Source organism: Ambystoma mexicanum, chromosome 1p, assembly GCF_040938575.1.
Source record: "Ambystoma mexicanum isolate Mex_15411 chromosome 1p, UKY_AmexF1_1, whole genome shotgun sequence".
Lineage (NCBI taxonomy): Eukaryota > Metazoa > Chordata > Amphibia > Caudata > Ambystomatidae > Ambystoma > Ambystoma mexicanum.
This window is the reverse complement of record NC_090921.1, coordinates 1,245,532,999-1,245,556,747: the sequence shown is the minus strand read 5'-3', so window position 1 is coordinate 1,245,556,747 and position 23,749 is coordinate 1,245,532,999.

The following is a 23,749-nucleotide window of genomic DNA, read 5'->3' as shown; positions in this document are numbered from 1 at the left end:
AATGCTTTGATAATGTCAGGCTTAGGGGCGGGAGATATGATTTAGTGTCGCAAAAGCAGGTCAGCCGGGTCGGTGGGGCAAGTGATAGGATTATCACATAATGTCGAAACACAGCAGCCTGATTTATCGTTTGTTTAGTGGACAAAAAGACGGGTAAGGCCCAGAGGAAATTGTAATTTCAACGGACATAAGGAGGGTTCTTAGAACACTTTCAACCTGACAACGAACAATACGAACAGCGTTCTCAGAACACCCCCATTTTGTTTAATTGCAAACATTACCTCCACGTCCACTCTTCCTCGTCCCAGTACTTACTTCACGAGGCCCCTGCCTCCGACACAGGACCTTCTTCTATTTCTTTACATTCCTATAACTCCTCCCCCACATCCACATCACTCAGTTTCATATTACCAAGCCGTAGAATGGGACCTTCCCCGCAGGGAGGGTGAGGAGGGTCATCAGTACTGTGACGAGGAAGAGTAGGACTAGGAGTAATGAAGATTACCGGTAAGTAATCAGAGCATTTCAGGACATCGCGAGTGTTCTTAGAACACATTCAACTTGCCAGAGTACAATACGGACAGCGTCCTCAGGACACCCCCATTTTGTTTATGTACGAACATTTAAGGACACAACAAGTTTTCTTAGCTCAATTTTAGCTTGCTTGCGAACCAAACGGACACATACTCCATCCTCAGAACACCCCACCATTTAGTTTATATAAAAGAATTTCAGAACAGCCGTGTTGTCCGCAGACAAATTGAACACAACAAAAGTGTCTAGCACATAAAAAAAACAGAACATTGAACCTATCTCATACTCCCCCACCCCAGTGGCGTAATGCAAAATGTGGGGGGCCCCCCTGCGAGCCATGCTGAGGGGGCCCCCCAACTCGGTAACAAATCACAGGTCGTGCCACACTCTGGACCGGCCTAGATTGTCACGCTTGCGCAATACGCATGAACGTGCAGCTGAAGGGGTATGCCGCACACTGAAATAGGAGAAAGATATAAATATGTGTTTTAATGCAATATACAGCACACTTTCTGAGATAAATTGGCTATAAAGCCAGAGTGTTTGCAATTGTTTTGTAGGGTAACATAATCCAATACATGCAAGTCACCAACAGTGCACAGGAACATTAATGCTTTGCTATTAAAAATGCTATGCCACAAGGAAAACATGACCAACTGGCTGCACAATGTAGACCAGTGTAAACCCGTAATAACATTATAGTAAAGCATGACAGGCCACATTTAGACATACCTAGAGTGTTGCACCAAAATGCCACTCCAAGCAATAACACACATCAAGAAGAGAGCACACATTAAAGCGTGTGTCTCCGCGGCCTCTATCAACACGGCCAAACTCTTTAAAATCTGCAAGGAACTGGTCAATCCTGTTGTGGTCTATACCTCTCCTGTTCCCTCCCAGGCTCTCTGTAAAGCTCTGGCCTCTCACTTCTCTGCTAAATCTCAGGAGATCCTGTTCTCTATCTCCTCTTCCTCTCTCGGCCTCCTTTGGCCAACTCTACCTCTCCTCCTGCTTTTTCCTCTTTCTCTCTGACAGCACCTGACAAGGTTTCTAGACAAGTCCGATCTGTGAAAGTGTCATTCAAAAAGGTGCTCTGCTGCTCCTCCAGAAACGTCAAAGACCATATTGACACCCTCGCTCCAGCCTTGGCCGATTTCTGTAATCACTCTTTCGCCACCTCAATGTTCCCCTCTCCCTTTAAGCACTCCCGTGTGCACCCACTCCTCAAGAAGCCGTCTGCTGATCCTACCTGCCTGGAAAACTATCGCTCAATCTCCATCACCCCTTTCCTGAGCAAACTCTTGGAAAAGCTTGCCATCTCCCAGCTTACTCTCCACACTAAATCTGTTGGTTGTCTCCATGACCATCAGTCTGGCTTCAGATCTGCCAGAAGCATGGAATCTGCTCTCCTTAACACCTGTGAAGATCTGCTCTCTAACCTTGATTCCAGCATTCCTTCTGTTCTCATCCTTCAACTTTCCTCTGCTTTCGACAGGGTCAACGTCACCACCCTGATCAATCGACTCTGTGAGACCTGGGCATCACGAATCAGACCCTAGAGTGACTGACCTCCTTCCACTTGGACCGCCCCTCCGCTCACAGGTCCATCTTGGTCCCATTCTCTCTGCCACCTCTCTCTACCTGTGGCGTATCACAGGGCTCTATCCTCTCACCCTGGTTTTTCAACCTCTACTTGGCCACTTTGGCCTCCCTGATCTCTACCTTCTCCTCTAACTTTCAGTGCTATGCGGATGACTCAGCTTTCCTTCAGGCTCCCTTCAGCCTCCTCTCCTCTCTTGCTCATTCCTGACTGTCTGTCCATGATACAGGGGGGTTGGTGCGCCTCCAACGATCTCTGCCTTAATGCCAGTAAGACAGAGATCCTTCTCATTGGGACCCTTGCCTCTGCGTTTCCTCTCTCACTATAGCAGACCGCCTTGGGCCCTTTTCCTTTGCTTTCCTGCGAGGCAAAAAACCTTGGTGTCATCTTCAATGCCACACCCTCTTTCTCTCCTCACATCTCGGACATCTCCAAGAAGTCCCACTACCAGCTGCTCCTCCTCAAAGGGACTCTTCCCTTTCTCACTTTCCACCAGAAGCTCACTGTCTCCAGAGCCCTGGTTCTCTAGGCTGGACTACTGCACCAGCCACTTTCTGAATCTGCCTTCCTCTAGTCTCCGTCATCTGCAACTAATCCAGAACAGGACTATACGATTTACCCTTGGCCTCAAGCCCTGGGATCGCATTTCTCCAACCCTGAAATCTCTCCACTGGCTCCCAGTGGCTGCAAGGATCACGTTCAAGAACCTTTGCATTGTCCGCAAGGCTTTCTGGGGCCGGGGCCCACACTAAATACAATGCTCTCTTCCAAAATACCTTCTTTCTCTAGCCCTTCACTCAGCTACATCCAACTCTCTAAGGCTTAGACGTTTCTCCAGGCAAAGAGTGGGGGTAGACCTCTCTCCTCTGCTGGTGCCTTCCTCTGGAATGGCCTGCTTGCACCTCTCAAACTTGAGCCGGACAACCTGAAGTTTAGGAAGCAGCTCAAAACTTTCCTCTTCTCTGCTGCTTTTTCTCTCTCTCTCCCTCCCCTGCTGACCTACCTGTCTGCTTTACCGACTGGCTGCTTGGCTACCCTCAGAGTCTCTCTGAGCCCAGGGTCTTCCTTGATTGGTCATTCTTGCACTGCCTCCGGGCCTACCATGCACCTAGGGGCTGTAACTGTAACCCTGCAGTCCCTTGTTCTCCTTGCACAACCAATAGCCGCTTTGCCCTGGCTGCACTTAATCAGAGCATTGCTGCCCTGTTTTCCCCTCCCCTCTCACTTGCACTTCCACCCCTCCCTTCCCCCTTGCACTTCTCGTTCTCGCAATGACACATGGCCTAGTGAGATCGTTTGTCTTGTCCTCCCTCTATCTTCCCCCCATTGTGTACACTTGTGTACATGCGTGTTATAAATGACTTGTATCATATCATATCATTTTATCACGGATGCCTAGAAAAATATACAATGCCGCAGTAAGAAATGGCTAGACTGGCAGCACCCAAATGCCAATCTAGCCAGGTAATTAAAGTTAGCAGGACTGCTTTATCATAAATGTCCAGTTAAAAGAAAGTCATACCAAACTGAGGAATGACTAGATTGGCTGCACCAAAATGCCTCTCTAGACACTAATAACACATATCATGCCTGCTTAGCCTGGACATGGACATCCATTATGATTTATCACACAATCCCGCCCCCCCCCCACATCCCCTCTCCCTCCCACCTACTACCCCAACCTCCACAATCAGCTCCTTGGCTCAGAATTACCTCCACGTCCTTCTTCCTCGTCCCAGAGCTTACGTATAAGGCTCCTTGTCTCATAGGTACGTACTGGGATGAGGAACAGTGGGACTAGGAGTGATGAAGATTACAGGTAGCTAAATCAGGCATTTCCTCCATGTACCTCTACCTCTTCCCAGTACTTGTGTATGAGGCAGAGTGCCTCAAACACAAGTATTGCCTCATACGTAAGTACTGGGATGAGGAAGAATAGGGCTAGGAGTAAGTAAGGTATTAAACACAAGTAGTGGCGCAACACCGTTGAGTTGACTGGGCTTCAGCACTACCCCCCCTGAAATATTGGGCTATATTGACTCAACCTGGCTAACCTTTAGAGCAGTTGCTGGACCGAACAGGACACAGATATTAAACGGCACCTGGTTTTTGCTGGTAACAAGAACCCAGCAATTACCAACATAAAGCATTTCACAGTTAGTACCTGCATTCAAATGCCACATTGTTTAGACAATTGAAATCGTGATGTGGGTTTAGTACTTGCATGCCAGGGGAGTGATTGGAAGGGTAGAGAGGGAACAGGAGACTTAAAGGAGAGAGTTAACTGCTTGTAACATTGAATCTGCACTAGAATAGTCGCATTGAAATGCGTAAATAAGTTGGATGCCCCCACACAAATAAGTTTCCCCATCCCACTGCCTGTGAAGTTAGCGCCTCTCCTAACATTTGAAGGATTAGCCCCCCGGAATTGAGGTTTTCTTGTGCCCCTGTACATAAGCACACACACCATTCACCATATACACACCCAGTCCTCCATACATTTAAGTGTGCACCCTTTCACCATACAGGCACACTCAGGCAGCCACCCGTACATTTAAGTGTGCACCCTTTCACCATACACTCACACAGGCAGCCACCTATACATTTAAGTGTGCACCCTTTCACCATGCAGGCACACCCAGACAGCCACCCATACATTTCAGTGTGCACCCTTTAACCATACACACACAGGCAGCCACCTATACATTTGAATGTGCACCCTTTCACCATAGACTCACACACGCACACGTCATGGAGTTGAGGGGAGCCCTATTACTTCAAAAAGAAATTGGGGCTCATTACGGGTCCAGCGGTAACCGTGCCGGTGCTACCGGCGGGTTGACGCCGGACCCATAAAAAATTACTAGCACCAGACTTCCCGGCGCCACCATGCTATTTCAAGTCCGACGGCTGGGAAATCAGGCGCCGGTAATTTTGTTAATCCCCAGACTCCACGGGAATGGGGATACGGAAGCACCTGCACCATTGTTAACAGTGCCGGTGCCTCCGTAACGGGTCTGCCTACCGTGGCTACTGTGCCTGGCAGGGTCAGACCTGTCGGGCAAGGCAGCCCCAGCAGGCAGACCTGTAATATGCATGTCCGGAATCATCTGTGCCTGTAAGCTTACCAGGACCATTGTTTCCGGACCGGCATGGTCTGAATGAGCCCCATTGTTTCTTTTTTAAGTCACTGGGCCTCATCACGAGTCTGGCAGGAACCCTTAAATGCGACGGTAGTGCTATTACCGCTGCATTTAAGGGTCTGCCCGATCACGGCCTTGGCGGATTTCCCCCCAGCTCTGAGACGATTTTCGGCACCATTACCGATGAGGAATTCCCGAATGGGCCCAATGGGGAATGGGCACTAACTGTTCCGCCAAAACCCGTGATCCAGCGCTAATAGCGCTGGGGGGTTTGGCGGTAGGGCTAATAGCGCCGGTGGTAATACCACCGGCGTTACCGCCCAACTCGTGATGAGGCCCACTATAACTTCATAAAGAAATTATTTCAGTTAAGGAAGGAACCATAACCAAAATAATTTCTTTATGGAGACTGAGTGACTTCAAAAACAAACTATTTCTTTTTGAAGTCATTGGGCTCCGCCCACCCCATGACATGGAGGCCTCCGGTCTAGGGTCTTCCATGTCGTGGGATAGGTGGGCCCTAGGACTTCAAAAAGAACGTTTCTCTTTGTAGTCACTCTGCCTTCATAAAGAAATTATTTCTGTTTCAGAAATGTTCTTTATGAATGCAGAGTGAATTTCAAAAGAAACTTTTTTTTTTTTAGAAAAAAATGTTTTCTTTTTTTTTATTGGGGGCCCCCTCCCAGGACATGTGATGGTGGGGCCCCCTGCACTGTGGGGGCTGCGGGGGCCCCTGTTACGCCAATGCCCCTCCCTCCCCAAACACTCTTACACAGCAACACACTCCACTAAATACAATTTTTAATCCAAGTTTCATTGCGATGTCCGCGCTCGTCGGCGAATGCAAGATGGCGGGCGCCACAGAAAACCTGACGCGCTTCACGCACCACGCCGTCCAATCAGCGAACACGTCCGCGGACATCACGCAAGCCGCTTGGCCAATCGGGGCGCTGTCCGCGGAGCGAACAAGGAAGTCCGTTCGCGAAGCAAACAGAGATATCACTCATTTTTTTGCCTTACGTTTTAGGAATTTCTAAAAAAACTACTGGACGGATTTACACCAAATTTGCAAAAGCACGCTTTCGGGACCAAGCCGCCGCGCCTGCCGCAAATTTGGTGTAAATTCGTCCAGCCGTTTGGGCTGTAGGCGTGCGCAAATTTTTGTTCCCATTAGGTCTATGGGAAAAAACACAAGTTTTGGGACCCCCCCTATAACTTTACCCCCCTGGACCAAACCTCACCACACTTTGCAAAAAATTCAGAGTGGGCCATATACTTCGTTTGCAAAGTTTGGTGAGGATTCGTCCAGAGGGAGCGAAGTTATAAGCCACCCAAAAATGCGTCCATGTAATATATATATATTTACTGGCAACCTCAAGTCGCACTCTAGGTTGGCTCATAAATACATGACAAAAATGATTTAGTCCAAAAAAGATTAAATATCTTTCTTTTTTAAATTTTATAAAATCCATCATCCCCAAACCAAAGGGTGAGGCAGTATGATGATGCATTTCCCAACAATAATGTTGCTTGTTTACAATATATATACATTTTTTTAAAGTGGTGCTTCAAAAAAGGAAAAAAAATATGATAGCTTAGTAGGCTTATCAGGCTAACAAAGTGATTTATTTGCAAGCTTTCATAATCTTCAAATTACTTTGTCAGGCATACGAAGAGAATGAGGCTTTTGGAATAGCAGGGGAGCTCATGGATTCCCCTCTTGAATGTCTTATCTGTTTGTGTCTTTCTCTGATTTGTAGCCTTCACAAGGGGCCTCACACTGTGGCAAATGGCAATGACATGCAAACAGGCAAGCAATAATAAGTGATTGGCTTCTTTCTAAGAGGCATGAAGGAGCCATAAAGGAATGGGGTAGTGTCAGTCATAGCATGTGCAAAACTACTGAAGGCCGGTATGTTTTAGACATAGTCAATTGCATGTACATCTCCACTAAGCCTGTTGCCCACCATGCCCACCTAAGGTTTAAGCTGGGAAACTTGTTGGTCATGGCTATTAAAGAGATGGCATGGCTTAGACACGAGTGAGTCCAGCAATATAACATTGCATCAGAGCAGTAGAGGGGGCTGGGGATGTGTCAGTCAGGTGTCAGTAAAGAGCCATAGAAAATGTTAAAGGAAAACACAGGTCTCTCTGTTTTGACCAGTGGTTCTCTGTGGGTGCAAAGAATGAGAATTCTATATTCAGGATAGTGACTCATGAAGCTGCGATGTCTGTTCAATTATTTTCAATTGTATTGAAAGTCTGCATGCATTTGTATTCATATATTTTATTCTCACACATTTTCTTTCCTAAAGTTACCTTTCAGCACTGCATTTTTAAAGTCATTGAGGGTGTGATGTGTTTCCAAACGTGCTGACTGATTGACGTCTCTGTAAATCGTAGCTTAATGTTTTGTCAGTGCAGATTCCTCAGCCTATGTAATACAATCATCTCTGGACCAGGCACGCTTACTGAGAACATGTAGGGACAGGGGGTGTCTTTTCCTTCAGATTTTCCCAGAATCAAAATCCTATCCCCTTTCTGCTCCACACGTAGGGGAGGGATTTCAAGTCATAAGTGACACCTTGCATTCCTCCGTCCTGTATACGAAACAGAAAACAGTAACAACAAAATGTCCTTGGCCCTCAATATTTGCAGGTTGATTAGAAACAGGTTAAAGACTGTGCCTAGTCCTTTTACGAACCCTGCTTGCCAGATGTCTTAGTGGTTTGTAGAGCCACTCCACTCTGTCAGATCTTTTAGAATATCAGCTGCAAATAGTTTTCCAATTGCGTCCAATAGGGCGATAGGCCTCTAGTTGGTCGGATCAGACCTATCGCCCTTTTTAAAAATTGGTACAATAATTGAATGGGTCCACGAAGTGGGAATCCTCTTTGTTGTTTTAATGTATTGAAAAAATTCCTTGATGAAGGAAGCCCATTCTTCAGGATCGTTCTTTAACATTTTGTTGGAAATGCCATTTGGTCCAGCCGCCCTAGATGTACTTGTACAAGGTCAAAATATCCTCTTTCTCGTTATTAAATGACCGTTGAAGAAAGTATCTGTAAATTGAGGCAGCTCCACAGGCCCAGATTGTGCAAACATTGGGCCTCATTACAAATGTGGCAGTAAGGCAACAACGGCGCCAGTAATGCTACCGGTGCCGTTTGTACCATGCCACCACATTACGAGCACTGCTTGGGGGTGCTGTTCTGCACGCCTGGTCAGACCAGGCATGCAGAGCGGAACCCGTCTGCAGTGCTAGATGGTCGCAATGGTACAGTTATTGACGGTACCGCTGCTACCATCCTCCCCATTCCCATTTGAGCCCTTAAGGGCTCAAATGGGAATCGGGAATAATTGTTTCCGGAGCCCAGAAAAGGGCAATTACCGGGTCCGCCAAGGTCGGCATGACCCGGTTAATGCCCTTTTCTGTGCTCTGGAAAAAAATAATTTCCGGCAGCAGCCGTCCCCTTGATATGATATGATATGGCATTTGTAACCGCCTATACACAAGCTACCGCCTGCCTCGTAATGAGGCCCACTGTCTTGAAATGAGCATCCCAGAGTTCGGCAGCTACCGCATTACATAATGCAGTTGGTTAAAGGTTATTCAGGTTATAAAAAAAGTTACATACCTTTGCAGTGTTTTTAGAGGAAATCATCTTCAAAATCATCTCAGCGTCTCTTTGAATCATAAGATGTTTACGAGAAGCAAGGCAGTTTTTGAAAGTCTGCTTTAGTTTTTTAATTTCTTTCTTACAGTTGGGAAATCCACCGTTCCCCAACAACCTCACTTGTTTACGGAAATTTAATTTCCTGATAGCCACTTTTGGGTCAAAACAGTTACATTTCACGAATGAAGGCTTCATGCCATGAGAACATTTTTCAGCGAACGTAGAAAGAACAGTAAGGCCCTTAATTGCAAGGTTCATGTATGCCAAGAGCCCCTACAGCACGGGTGGCTCCTGCAACCAAGTCTCCTGCAAGAAGACCAAATCAAATTGTTCAATGTCCATGTCTCCAGGCTCAAATAAATGCCAAAATCCCCTGGTGTTCCAGCAACCCAAAGTCAAGGCCGACAGTTCATGGTCTGCAGTTTTCTTTCGGCATTTTGACCTAGAGGGCCCAGGTGCCAATGCCCCTGCCAACCAACTCCAATCTTTTCCTTGTATGCCTCTTGTTTTTAACTCTGATGTAGTCCTTTATTGTGAGATGGGTTGTATTGTTCCACCGTGATATTTAATTCAAGTTTGCCCCTTTCCACTGAATTATTGCTGTTTCTCCTTGGCAATAAAAATGTTCTCTGTGATGTCTTACCAGATTTCTTCACGACAGATGGATTCACAACTTTCTTTAAGAACTGTCTGTTCCGTTTTACAGATGTTGCCTGATCCAAATCACTTAATTTATACATAGTAAGCGTGAATCCCATTGGCTGCAGTTTAGGAGCTTCCTTTAGGAAAATGTTTTTAACTTTGTCAGTCGATAGATAAAGAACAACATTGTCCAGACAGTCTTACTCTGGAAACTCGATTAAATGCAACTCACCAGACTCCATTCGATTAAGGACAGGAATCGAGTTTAGGAATCTCAAGACTTGCCCTGTTCAAAATAAGATCATCACTAATTATTAACACTCTCTTTAAGAGGAGCCTGTACGTTTCCATTCTTTTATCGGCTCCATTGTGCTCTGTATTGGAACCCTGTTTCCTTTTTCTAGAATACCTTGTCTCAAAAGGGACTCTCTTAGTTTGCTTGCCAGGCAGTTGTTTATTTAACAGGGCCTTCATTCTATCCTCTAAGGTTAAAAAGAAGCAGTCAGAGCTAACAGAGTCTTGAGATTATAATGTATTTTTCCTACCAAATTTAAGAGGAGCCCTAAACTTGCGATCTTGCGTTGGCTTTCCTCTTCTTTCTGGAATTGGCTTTTGAAATTGAATTTCTCTTATTTTTTTAACTTAGGTGTTTCCTCTCTGTGTCAAATATTCAACGTCCTCTTCAGTACTTGATGGTTCTCCTCCAAAATATCTATCGGACACAGTGCCATTGCGAGTATTATAGGAGAGTGCAGATTGAATCAAGGAGTCAGCTTCTGCCCCTTGGGTTTCTACATCTGATTATGAGCACGTAGATAAGTTCATTAACTCCTCGTACTCAGTATTATCTAAATGGTCTTTCCTTGGCTCTTGCTCCTTTGGTGGAGGTTTTGGAGGCAGAGTTGATGTTAATGTATTCACTGGTTCCGGTAAGACAAGGTTCTTCAATAAAAAGTTCTTCGTACAGATAGAGAGAGCCGAGGATGCAGATGACTTATATTTCGAAGATTTAAATACCTCCAGAGGGCAGCCCTGCCATTCACAGGCACCAGGTTTACCCATTTTCCCCATTTCGGAGCACGGTAGTGGGGATACTTCTGCCTGTGCAGACGGTAAGGAGTCCTCACAAGAGTTGTTCACGAGGACTCTCTTCCGTTCAGCCGCGTAGAATCCATTCCTCCTTTACTCAGGATACCGGCTCTCGGCCTATGCTGTTATTTAGGAATTGCATAGTCAGTTCCACGGGATCCACCACTCCCATATGCAGGTTTGGACCGGGTCAAAGGCTCTAGCCCCACAGTCCCCACTCTAGTACCAACCTGCCAGAGATTCAAAAACTTGTCTCGCACAACCTTTAGAGTACTCACGTAAATGGGCTTCTTTTTTGTTCGCAATACCATTATATCAGCCTTAGTTCTTTCACTGCCCTTTGCCACCACTTTGCTGCCGCTTCGCAGTCCTGCAAGTTTTTGAAAGCAGCTGCCCAGCAGGGGGGTCGAGCCCATCTCACTCGCACAGCGTCCCCTTTAGACTCCTTAAAGGTGTAAGGAGTCTTAGGCACTCGCAAGCAAGCAGTGAGCTGCAACGTTCCGCTTCCACAAGTAAACAGCAATTTTGCAATGCAGCCACGAGGAGTGGGGAATGCAGCCTGCTCGACGTCACTTTGCCGCCACTTCACGATTACTTCGCAGTCCCGTGAGTTTTTGTAGACAGACGCTCGGCAGGGGAGTGGAGCCCGTCTCACTCGCACAGCGTCCCCTTTAGACTCCTTAAAGGTGTAAGGAGTCTTAGGCACTCGCAAGCAAGCAGTGAGCTGCAACGTTCCGCTTCCACAAGTAAGCAGCAATTTTCCAATGCAGCCAAAAGGAGTGGGGACTGCAGCCTGCTCGATGTCACTTTGCCACCACAGACAAATGTGTCATTGTAAGATAGCTCACTGGATTGAGTGCTGAGTGGTGATATCTCGGTCTGATCTGCTGGTTGCAGGTTCAAATGTTGGAACGTGCTATTCAGACTTTCATTCTTCTTAAGTTGCAATGATAGGGTATACCATTTCCTATGAACTACAACTCAGCATCTTTCTCGCAAGAATAAATCAAGGAACAGCACACCATGGGCCTCACCATGGGCCTCACACACCAGTTCTGACCTCGAATCTACAGCTAGTGATGAAGGCAATTAGGCATTAGCCAGCACCATCGAGAGCATTCATTTTGGAGAAATATGTTGATATATTTAAGGACAGTATTTGCATCAACTTTCAATGGATATGGTTGCATAAAACAACTCATTTCAAATCAGCAGGCGTCCTTCCTCAATAACTTACTGTTGTATCTCTTATGGAGTTACTGTGTAATAAATTATATCTACCACATTAATCACTACATTTGTGAAACCAAAGGTTTTGGTATCTAGAAAATGGAACGTGCTTCTAAGCCTCTAGCAGACATTTGCCATGTCAGTATGGGTCACAGCTGCTGTTCTGAGAACAACATCTGACGGACTCAACCGACCCTTTTAATCAACCACATCGTTAAATCGTTGTAGCAAAAAAAAATAAACGGACACTTTCCTACTATTTCCCAGTGGAATTCGATGATAATGTGCAGTGGTTATTCTTAGTGACAAATAAAATAGTCAATTTTCCATGTTTAGATTAAAGTTGGATTTCATTACTCAAAATTTGAACATGTGCAGATAGTAATATGCAATCCTTCCCCCTCAGGAACAAGTGCATCCGTTTAGATGTTGTGATTGTTTTATGCAGACGTGTGCACCAATAGTCTCAGAGCTACAGATAGGTTACAACTTTAAGGAAATGTAAGCTTGTTCTGTTGTAAGGTATGCACCAATCCAAGATAATGGCACCTTAACAAGTCATTACACTGACGAGCCCTCTTTACTTGTTGGGGACATGTAGACCACACACAAGACTGGCATTTGAACCTCTACTACAGCACCCGACAATCTGCACAACAATCATAAATAGTTTAGACAAAGGTAGTTGCACTTTCTCATTCATGCGCCAACTTAAACAAAGAAAAACTCCACTCAGTTGATTGATATTTATTTATTTATTTGGAATATAGAAATAGACTTCTGTATTAGTGAAAATGGGTGCCCTTTGTGATGACACGTGTTTCAACGGACTACGCCGTCTTTTTCAAAACAGAGGCTGGGATTGATCCTGTGAATCTTTTTGTTAAGCTGAAAAGCAACGTTCCAAATTAAGCAATACATAAAATTGGCCCTGTTTTGAAAAAGACGCCGAATGATAAAGTGCAACTACCTTTGTCTATATTAATCTATAAAGTGGAGTGGAGGAACCACATTTTCTCCGCTGTTGCGCAACTCATGCGACACATAACATTTCTACAATAGGTCATAAGGCACTGAGGTCCACTCTGATAAGTGTCCATTGGAGAATAGTTTCCTCATCAGGATTTACTTTTTAATCATAAATAGTTGCCTATTTTGAAATTGAGGATCCAAAAGACATTTCATTTTCAGGTAACCAGGTGCCACAATGTTCTTGTAAAGAGTCGATATTTGTAGGGATTGGTAAATAGAGAACAATTTGACTGATGGACATTTGACAATTCCACACCAAGATGTCAGCATTGACGGGTGCTTTGCAATTCAAAGCGCTCGTTATTGTTAAATGTATACTTTCAATCAATATTATGACTGAAAATTATATTAGTATACGATAGTACACGAAGTGTACGATAAAATGTATTGGAAATTTAGAAGGTCAGTAAATTAACATTAGACAGCTTCATATTAATTAGTTCTTAGAAGGGACTAATGTGTTGCTTTCCATTTCTCGTTCTTGATTTAACAGATTTGATTTAATTTGGTAACATATTTGTCTTAATATAGTGAGTAGAACGTTCAATCCTTTATGAATAATATTTTTCCCAGCACCTGGAAAAAGATCTTTTAACCCTTATCACTGCTACTCATGCAAAACACATGAAGGTTCATTTACAAGTCTTTGTTTATTGCATGAAGTGGACCTCTTAAATCTGCCTTTATGCGCAAAACAGATCCCCCTCCGAGCAGTTTTAGTCATTTGCAATACAGCGTGCAAAGCACAGGTGTCAATGCAGACGTAATCATCTGGACGCCGTTTTATTTTGCACTTAGTAGTGCAAATGAAGTAAATGCTGCATTGTATTTATGCATGGGAGGTGGTTGTTACTTATTATTCCCATGGATCTGCCTGATTTTAGCTGGTGTAGAAAGCAGGTGGATTCCATAGTAATCCAAAGCATTTGCACCAGAATGATAGTGTCACGCTTGTGTAGGTGCCTGTGCATATACATTGCACACTGGATGGTACTGACATAAATAGTAATTCTGCTCCATGACCCCATTACCCCATACACATGATTGCAAATGTGGAGCAGAGTAAAATGCATGAATCACTTTTTTATGCATGCCGTCTGCACATGCGTTTTACGCATGCATTTTACACATACTTTTTACCATACACCACAGTGAACCTGAACAAGCAGGTTGAGCACATAATTACAGAACACCCTTGCTGAGAACTATTTGACTCTGTAACTATATTTATGGCCAAAGCAGCACCTGAAGTCCTGTAGCACACTAATCTGTGGGAACATATATATACCTGACAAACCCACTTTTTCCATGTTGTTAACCTGTTGTGATTTAGGCGCCTTCATATGTTAGTATTAGAAGGGGCCCCCTTTTGTCTCAATCAGAATTTTGACAGATGGACATGCCCCCTGTGTCTGGTCTTAGTCCCTTCCCTCCTTTGATGTGTTTTGATATACACTTAATATACATTTGATATAAAAACAATATAAAAAATGTTTTATATTGAAATTATATCAAATGTATATTGGAGATAAGTGTTTTCTAATTAATATCAGTTTTGATATAAAGTGAATGTACATTTGATATAAAATCTCTATATAGATTGGAGCGGCTGGGAGCAGTCAGGGCTGGTGTTGCTCCATGGAGCGCCGCGAGAGCAAAGTGAGCTCTGAAGACAGGGACTGTGAATCTAGGGTCGTGCAGCGTGACACAGTAATGACATCACAGATGGGTTCCACCCCGGATCGATAGAAAGCAGATTTACATTTTATATCAAATTGATAAGCCCCCCAAAGATTTTGATAGCATATTTGTTGAACCCCAATCATTTTTATGTACATTGTATATATTTTAAGAATCCCAAGAATGTTTGATATCCATTTTGTCTAAAGGGACGGCCCTAAGCCTATGGTGGCATGGGGAGGGGCTTACACCCTGGATATATAGCCTTTGTGGTGGGCTATCCAGGAAATGACGATTATGAACAGCTACAGTCACGATGAGGGGATATCACTCCCTGGAAGCCCTGGGTGTCATGACGATAGTCATATTTCTGTTTGTTTTACGGCGTATGATGGGCTAGAAGATGCCCAGGATTTAATGGCCGACTATGTACCCAAAGAGTTTTGGGACAATAACATTGTGGTTTTGGAGCAACCAGACGTGGCCGATGGGGGCTTCGAAGACAGGGACTGTGAATCTAGGGTTTTGCAGGCGGTGATGATGCCTGAGACTGACCTAGTCCCTTGATGAAAAACAGGGGCTTGTGTGCAGGGGTGCAAAGCACTAAGCTGTATGATATATGATATGATAGCTAATTTATAAAGCGCCTATACACAATGTGTTTCAAAGCGCTTCAAGGCAAGGGAGGTACTAGAGACTAGCAATAGTTATTGGGTTTGCTGCTCAAACCAACTTGGAAATCCGGTGGATCCTGACAATCACCTACATAAAGAATGTGTTTCCCTAACGGAGACCAGTATTATTATTCATTGCGCCTGCTGTTCAAAATTAATTGGAAGCTAAGGGGATTACAGTCTCTTTAAGGAATGTATCTCACTAATGGAGACTGATATGGACACGCCATCTCTCTCCTGAACTGCTATTTGGGCCAACCAGTGGTTTACAGCCATAGTTGCTCGGGCGTGTTTAAAACAACACTTTTACAGATGGTGCTACAGACATAAAATTGATGATCCCCAGCAGGATGCTCACGAATGTTTGGAAAAATCTTACGCAGATAAGTTGCTATGTAAAATATGTTGCATGTTGAACCCTAAATGACTAGTAGAATTGCTGCGCTTGACTCACAGCCGCTGACACAGATAAGGATCAGTATAGGGACTGAACAATGCGTGCCTAAAACATTATGTGGTATAGAATCGAGAATAACCCCCTTTTGAAAATGAAGCAGTTTAGACGCGTGAATCGGACATCTGTTAGAAACATCATTGAGAAAACAGTTCCAAGTGGGCGGGGATAAAGGATATCTAATTGAGCGCCTAATGGAATGTCGACATGTTTGCTTATCGAGGCGGTGCCATGCAAAGTATCTGCAGTAATCGCATGTACTACAGAGCCCATAGGAGGACCGATTCTTCTAAGATTTTAATGCAAAAACTATTTGAATGAAAAAACATGTTTTAAATGTTAATACAAATCTGTTGTTTATAAAACCTGGTTGGGTCTTTTGTTGAGCGGTTATGGAAACGTGTGTGGCCTGAAGCTGTCTAAAATATATTATGATGAAGGGGCTAGTACTAGTTATGACAGGGTTGACAGCGTGTTCCATAAAAAAATGCAAACCGATGGTGGGAAGGTGTCACAGGGAACGTGGCTTTCAGGAGGAGAAATTAAAACATTGTAAGTGGCGAATGACTGGTATCCGATGCCGACCAACAATGGCAGGCAGATTGTATGGATTTGAGCCAATTCTTTGAAGACATCAATGTGTTCCGCTACATTCTAGCTGTCATTAACATTCTATCAAAATACGCCTATGTTGAGGCTTTAAAGAACAAGAGTGGTCAAAGCATGCTGATGGCTTTTAAACACATATTTAACAAAGGCTGAGCCTTCGCAAAACTATAGATGGACGCCGGTAAGGAGCTTTTCAATAAGCCGCTGCAGAGTCTTCTAAAGCAACACGGGGTGCATCAATTCAAAACACAAAGTTAAAGCCTCTATTGTAGAATGTTTTATACAACCTTTTAAAACACCCTTAGGTATGTGGAGGTGTTACCCACTTTTATACCCCTGCACTGCCAGCCTCCTTGACCAGCATTTGTCAAATGAAGCGATTGTCAGTTGCTGCTTTTGCCTCCATCTTCATCCCCTCTCCCATCACCAATCCTGACTTTCCCTCTGACTCTGTCTTAGCTAATCTGCATTTTGCCCTCTCCAACACTCTCAACATCCTTGCCCCTGCCACAAAGATCCGTCTAAAACATGCCACCAAGAACACCAGCTGGTACGACTCTGATCTTGCATCTATGTAATACAAGTGCAGAGTTGCTGAATGGAAGTGGCAGACCTTGGGCTCATCCTCCAACAAACTGGCCTGCCGTCTCCTCCAAAGGCACTATTGCTTCTCTATTTGCTCCAAAAAGCAGTCCCATATCCAAGCCTGCATCACTGGAGTCTCCACCTCTCTCCTTCCTTCCTGTACTGCATTGGCCTCCCACTTCACATCTCCACTTTTGCCACGGCCCTTGCAGAAATCTGTAACCACTCCTTTGCCTCTAACTCTTTCCCTCTATCCCTCAAGCACTCCCTTGTGCACCCTCTCTTGAAAAGGCCATTTGCTGACCCGTCCTGCCTGCTAACTCTTGGAAATTAGTTTTTCAGGCCACCATATTTCCTCTGCCCACTCTCCATTCCCAGCCAGCAGACAAGGCATTCTGGGTATGACATCAACAGGCAAATGACTGTGCACAAAACAGCCATTATTGCATCCCTTACAGAAAGCTACAAGACAACCAATCATCTGTGGCAGATTGGCTATTTAAGGGGGTAAACCGAAACTTTAGTGGATTCATCTTTGAACACTTGAAGTATAAGGATTCACTGGAACTTGGGGTGGAAAAACAATCTATTCCAATGTCCTCTGACAGGGAGGTGAAGATTAGCATCTCCAATAAAGAGGCACATTGTTCACCATCACCATCACCATCCCCAGGGAATGTTGGAGATGACCAGCTGGCTGGACAAGGCCTACTGTAACTGGGACCACTGGTACCTACGACCCTTCTCAATGGAGAAAAAACAACCCTGCAAGTCCTGCCTACAAACATTCCTGGTTAAGAAGGGCAAACTAAAGGACTCACCTTGCCCTGGAGGCTCTTCGCAGGAGGGCTTCCCAGCAACCCAAAAGTCAAGGAACAGCATGGGCCCTGGTTCCTGCCACAGACCGCTTGTGAGCTACACTGTGTGGGATGTCGCCTGTCACAAACTTCTTCATGCCATGTGACTTGCAGCTTAGACCAACATGTGTCTTGAACCCTGTTGACCAGCTCACTACTCTGATGCTGAATGTCTGCCATAGAAACTCCTAAAAACCTGGCTCAACACTTTTGAGCTCCCGGAACAAGTTCACGAGTTATTTGAAGTGGTACTTTGCCCCCTGCCTGTCTTTAATGGCCCTAGTGTCATGTAAGTCTCCAGTATTTACCTTTTTAAAGACAAGCTCAATGATCTTCAAATTGCTGCTGACATTCTTGCCTGTCTGCTCCCTGTCTTCAAACCCAGAGTGCACCTTTGTTCCAAAGTCTGCATTCTCTGTGTTTCATTAGATGTCAGTATTTTTAGTTTAAAGTTTTGTATTTGTCTTATAAAACATTGTTTGGGCATCTCTTTTATTTTGGTAACCCAGTACTATTGCTATTCTGGATGCTTCTGTGCTAGCTCAAATCGCTTCTAAATATTACAGCTGCCCTCTGCCTTTGCTACCCTAAGATGTGAAGGAGGTATACCGTTTATGTTGTGCCAAATTTCACCTTTATGTTTAGGATCAATGCTGCTTTAGTAGTTGTGTGGGAGTGGGTAGGCACGCCCTACTCATCGCTACATGCTTGCAAAGCAACAGCCATTGTTGCATGGCCATTTACGTTTACTTATATCTACACTATGCTCTTCTGTATGCATTAAGGATGCTATGACCCTAGAGCCAAAGGGACATAGCAGTTCCAACATTCTGAAATTGTCCCACCTGCCAGTCAAGGACAGCAAAGAAAGTAAATGTAATCCAAGGGGGTTAATATGCTCTAATACATGTAGCCTAACAAATATTAATCAGCTACCTTGGGATAGGGGGTAATGGGCCATCACTAGAAAGCAGTCTTCTTTCGTACCCCAGAGATGCTTCATGAACGTGGTATAATCAATATTTACGGCTATCCAAAATTACATTAGTTTAAATAAAACAAGCCAAACCCCCCATTGCTTTCAATATCTGCGGTGTATATATAACAACACTGAACCTTCTCCTGAAATAAAGGAAGACTCATTTGTTCACTTTCCAAAATCTGCTTCAATTTTTCATATGCAGGTAGAGTTGGGTATGGATTATTTGGAGGACGATATCACAAAAGCTGCATTGTTGTATTGGGTCTAAATGTGGACAAATCTGGAATGTTCATAAAAGATGTAAGGTGGACTGACTGTTCTCAGAAATTCCCTTGGCTTACCTGTATTGAACATTACGTTCAGTTCACTGGTTATCAGGTACAGAGATTAAATAGAAGGCAACGTATTAACACACATTTCAGGGCAATGTTAACTCCCTCTCACGACTATGGAAAAAGTGAAGATATCGTGACCTATGGCAAGGACTTTTCCAAGTTTGTACTTCGTGCTGCTTGCCTGTAAGACAGTTAAATGGGGGATACTAGGGATTAATGGCTCTTTGTTCTTGTCTGCTAAAGTAATTCTCAAGAAACATTAGGACATTTCACTTTTTGACCTTGGCATGTTTTGGTGGCAGAAAACGCAACTGTATGGCCAAAATCAATATCACAGAAAAAGAAAAAAGAGATTGGATGTTGGAATCAGAATATTTAATTGACATGTCAACTGGCAAGTCTTCCACCATATAATAATAATAATAATTTGGCATTTGTATAGCGCTACGAACCCTCAGGTATCTGAGCGCTGCTTATTATTACCCATGGTGTGTGGTGCTCATTTATCGACCTGGAAGGATGAAAGGCTGAGTTTGGCCCCGCCGGTATTCGAACCTGCGTTAGCAGACTCTGCACCAATGTCAAAGCGCTCTACTCCTGTGCCACTTGACCGGCTGATATCCGCTAATCGGGGTTTATTTAACAACAGATGAGTAATTTAGATGTTCAGGCTCATGATAATGCATAGTAAGTTTGAAGAGAAACAAATCATGAGATGTTTGTAGCCCCATTCTTCTACTGAAAGTTTGAAGAAGTGCTAGGAAGCATTAAGGGAAAGCTGTCCAAATCGCTATTCATGCCAGGTGCAAAGATTTTACTGTTAGTGTCCATATTGTAACAAATAAAATAAGCAGAGATCCCAGTGCCATTACATCCTTAGAAGGGTTTTCTGCTTGAATCTCTATCACAGACATATTTCAAATATAATGTTTTATGATCATTCTTATGTTCCCCAAATGCTCTTTGGTTATATGCAAATCGTTACCAAACCACATTGTGCTATTTGCCCCTTACTCGTTTCTCCTTCTCCTTTCTCATAGCTGATTTATTTGCAAACATTGTATATAAACTGAGCACTGTACCTGTCTCTTAGATGTACACTTCTACTTCACAAACTCTGCAGTGAGCACCTCTCTCTACAGATCAATGTACAGTTTCACTTTAAATACAGAGCAGAAACAAGAGAAAAGTGTCAGCTATAAGACCAGTCTGCCAATGTCACCTCACTTTATGCAGGTTAATCAGGGAAATATAATGTCCCTTGTGTAAGTTCCTAAAATGTCCTAGGAGGTCATCTGTTTACCATTAGTAGAACTGCAGACTTTCTGCCATAACATGAGATTGGTGACATGGAGAAGAAAGGGTACAGTGCCACTGACAAAATACAGTTGTCCTCACAAGGAAAAATTTGGCATTCAACACTTCACTCCAATACAGGAATTCAAAGAACAATTTAAGAACAATTTGCTCATATGATTTATCACGGAATAGAAGAAAAGCTGTTTGCCAGTTAGCTGGTCACATTCAGCAACTTAGTTTAACCATATTGGACTGAATGTGGCCAATGCGGATGACCAAATATTTTGCATTATTTTTAGGCGCGTTTGTACATGGCAAAGACAATATGTGCACATTTTCTTTGAATTAATGCTGCCTAATATGTGGTTTGATTTTTAACTAATTACTACCGTTTCATGGCTTATTTGTGCACTTTACTGCATGGGACACGGGCTATTTTGGACCTCAAAGGTCCATGTGGCTTTTCATCACCGCACACCACCACCACTTCACACAAGCTCTGCCACTGCCCACCACACCTCACAACTCAACCCAAATACAGCCCCACTGCAGCACCCACCCATGCCTCCTCACTGCTTCTACACTGCCTCTTCACACTGACACTCCCCCTACTTCTCCACTTAACACCTCCACTCCACCCCAAACCATACTCCCACTCCCCCACTCATCGGATCCACACTTCTATTCTGCATCACACACCACCACATTACACCATACAACTATACACCCACTCCACACAACCACATCCTCATTCCACACCACAAAACATACACTCCACAACACTGCACAACCCCACCCCAGACCCCCAACACTCAACACCACAAATCCATGCCAGAAATCACTTCACACTAATGCCCCGCTCCACACCACCTCAACACCAGCCCTCATCACCACTTTTCCCACCACACTAACCTAGCCTGCAGCACTACCACTCCGCATCTACACTCCACCACACCCCCACTCCACACCACCCCACTCCTGTACCACATCACACCACTCTACACCACCCCTGCACACCACCACAACCCCCACTGAACACAATAAATCCATACTGCCACCACCCCACATTAAGAAACCACTCCACATCACCACCCCACATACCCATACTCCACATCTCCACTTTTCCCACAAGACCAACATACCAATTCACCCCATTACTGCACACCACTACACCCCCACTCCACACCACCAGGCTTCCACACCACCTCACACTGCTCCACACCACCCCATCCCCCCCTCTACAACACCACTTCACGCCCCACTCTTCACCACCACCACAACCCACTTCTATGACACTTCACTCCTCATTACCACTCATACCACCAACATGCTACTTCAAGTCATCACCACAATTTTACACACCGGGCCACTTTATCATTCCAACTCACATCTCCACAACATTACTCAATACTTCAGCTCCTCCACTCAACACCACCACACCCCATTCCAAAACACCACCACTCCACACATCACTCTTTCACCAGCACCACAACCCACCTCAACAACACTTCACTCCACACCAACGCTCATACTACCAACACTTCACACCAGCACACCTCTCCAAACCACCAACACTCTACACCACCACTTTACCCACCATGCCACTCTATTATGAAACCCACCACTTTCCACCTCCACCACTCGACACCTCAACAACACCCCTCCACATCAGATCTCCACATCAGTCCACACCACTCCACACTACCCATATAAACCCCCAATTTAACCCACCTCACTCTAATAAACCTCCTGCCCAGAAATAACCTCCTGCCCACATTGCTCATAATCCCCACTCTACCCCAACACCTGTCCATCTCTGCCCCACACCACTCTAACCCCACTCACCCTTCCTCATCCCTCCTTATTTTGACCCTATCAGACACCTCTTTACCATGTCCCTCTCTTTCCCCAACACACTTCCCACCTCTCCCCACTATACCCCACCCATCCGTACTTTTCCCCACGCTTCCCACACCTTCCCTGGCTCTCCCCACCCTACCTCACCCCTGTATCCCCAACAACTCACCAACCCAAGCTCACTACAGTCTATCTCCACTCATCCTAGCTCATCTCTAAACTGCACCACTCACTCTACCTCCACCCTCCCAAACTTATAGGTATCCACCCACACTTCTAACCCCACTTCACCCACCCATCATACCTAACCCTTCGTTACCTCCACCAACACACCCTCCATAACTCAGCTCTGATAAACCCACTACTCCTAGCTCTTCTATGCCTACTACTTTCCAATTTAGCTCACTCCTGTCTTACACCTTAGCTCAACTGTATGCCGCCACCCTAGCTCACCCTTAAAATCACCATGCTTACCAAAAGTTCAAAAAATAGTGGTTGCTGACAGGTAACTTTAGTAAAACACAGATTAAAAAGCCTTTGATACATTGCAATGCATGGAAGTATTTCTACTGTGGGCCTCATTACGAGTTTAGCAGTATTTCGGCAATGAATCTACTGAAATACTGCCAAAATCACTTACCGTTACCACCACTTGGTCCCGTGGGTTTACCACAGGATTGCAAGTGGTGGTAACATGGTGTAAATCCCCATTTATGTAGTCCATAGGGCTAAGGGCTGGATTCCTGGAATTATCTGCACGGAAAATAGGGTACTTCCATGCGCAACTGTGTGCAAAACCGCTTTTGTCAATTAATGGAAACGAATGCACAGTACTTTTCCTGGATGGGAAGAGGCAGAACAAATGGGAAAGCACTTTGCACGCCCACAATTGCGCTCATGAGATCTATTCATGGATTCGATCACGCAACGTCTCGGCTGGGAAATGGCTATGCAAGTTCTTCATGCAATCCGAAACCCAAAGGCAGGTGTGAGCACATAGAATTAGCAACTTGCAGGTGTGGTTGCATGTCAGATTTCAGGATGCGTGCGGTCAATTGGGGTTCCGATGTAATTTTAGGGGTGCACGTAAAGCAGTGTAGCAGGTTCGGACGCAGATTTCCCAAGTCATTGCTGAGTTCAAATGTTTTATACGCATGTTGTCGGAGTGCTGGATACAATTATGGGGACCCCGTGCAGGGTCTCCGAGTCACAGGCCTTCTTACAGGGGACCCCGCGCATTGTTTGAAGGGTGCATTAATTCACGCCAGAGGGAAGCGCACAAATTTGGCTGTTCTGGCTGCTCATCCTTAGCGTGTGGGCGTGTCAGGGGCGTTCCGGGTGTGACATAACGGATAGGGATACTTTGCACTGTAAATCCCATGAATATGCAGGGTGCGCATTTTTCTTTCTGCGTGCAGGCTCATGCAGTGTCCTACCTGGCGCACACCCTTTGCAGAATTTCTGCACACA